This window comes from Triticum dicoccoides, chromosome 2B (assembly GCF_002162155.2).
Source record: "Triticum dicoccoides isolate Atlit2015 ecotype Zavitan chromosome 2B, WEW_v2.0, whole genome shotgun sequence".
NCBI classification, from domain to species: Eukaryota; Viridiplantae; Streptophyta; class Magnoliopsida; order Poales; family Poaceae; genus Triticum; species Triticum dicoccoides.
The window spans coordinates 280,619,075-280,620,252 of record NC_041383.1 but is presented as its reverse complement, the minus strand read 5'-3'; positions in this window follow the sequence as shown (position 1 = coordinate 280,620,252).

The window sequence follows — 1,178 nt, the reverse complement described above, 5'->3', positions numbered from 1 at the left end:
GAGAACGACGACTTGATGGCGACCCTATACTTTTTGATGTAATTTCTCTACCAAGTCATTTTCAGAATCACACAAGAAGCCAACCTGATAATTAATTATGTCAGCATCCGACATGAATTTATTTATTCATTTATTCATATGTTTTTCCGCATAATATGGAGTACAAGACATGAGTACACTCCAGTGCGAGACAGCGTGTCGCTCTTAGTGTCAGTGTACAGGACGCCATTTTCGCCCATCATTCACTTTTAGGTAGCAAGATCACCTTTTTTTCATGGGTCTATCCTTAATTTGCCACTCCTTAATTCGACAAGATAATTTTCCTCGCACTGGGTAAGCCAACGTTTTTTTTCCTGAACAGCCAAAATGACCTGGTAATGATTTTACCAGTATTTCCCTCATACTGGGAGAGGATGTGTCTAGCAAATGTTACAATAGGAGAATGACACAATTGCAATCAATGCCCTCTATGAGAGCAAGTGCAAGAATCGGCAGTCCACCTCCTTTTCAAGTGTTGGTTTGCAACTCGAATTTGAAAGGAGGTCCTCTCTTGGCTGGATCTTCATGTCGACGCGACGCCTTGGCATGATTTTTACACGGCCAAGGCTTGGTGGGAAGGGGTCGGCATTCAGCAACACTGCATCAGAAAAAAAAAGGTGCTCCCCTCCTTTGTAACGCCCCGGATTCGATGCGTCAGGTGTCTACCGGTCATTCGCCGTCGTTGCCATGTCATTGCTTGCGTGTTGCATTTTGTCATGTCATCATCTGCATTTCATCTGCATGTTTTTCAAAACTTGCATCCGTTCGGGTTCCGCCGGTTCTCTCCGTTGTCCGTTCGGAGTCCGGATCTCTCGCGCGCGCCCGTCGCCCCTCTCAGACCTTGATTTCGTGTGTGGGTGTTAAACGTTCTCGGAATGGACCGAGTCTTGCCAAGCGTCCTTGGTATACCACCGGTAGACCGCCTGTCAAGTTTCGTGCCATTTGGAGGTCGTTTGGTACTCCAACGGTTAACCGCGTAACCGTAAAGCCCCTCTCTCTTTGCAGCCCAACACCCCTTCCAAGTGGCCCAAACCCCATCTAACTCCCCTCCATGCTCTCGGTCGTTCGATCACGATCGTGTGGGCAAAAACCGCTCCTCATTTGGACACTCCTAACTCCCAGAATCTATAAATAGGACC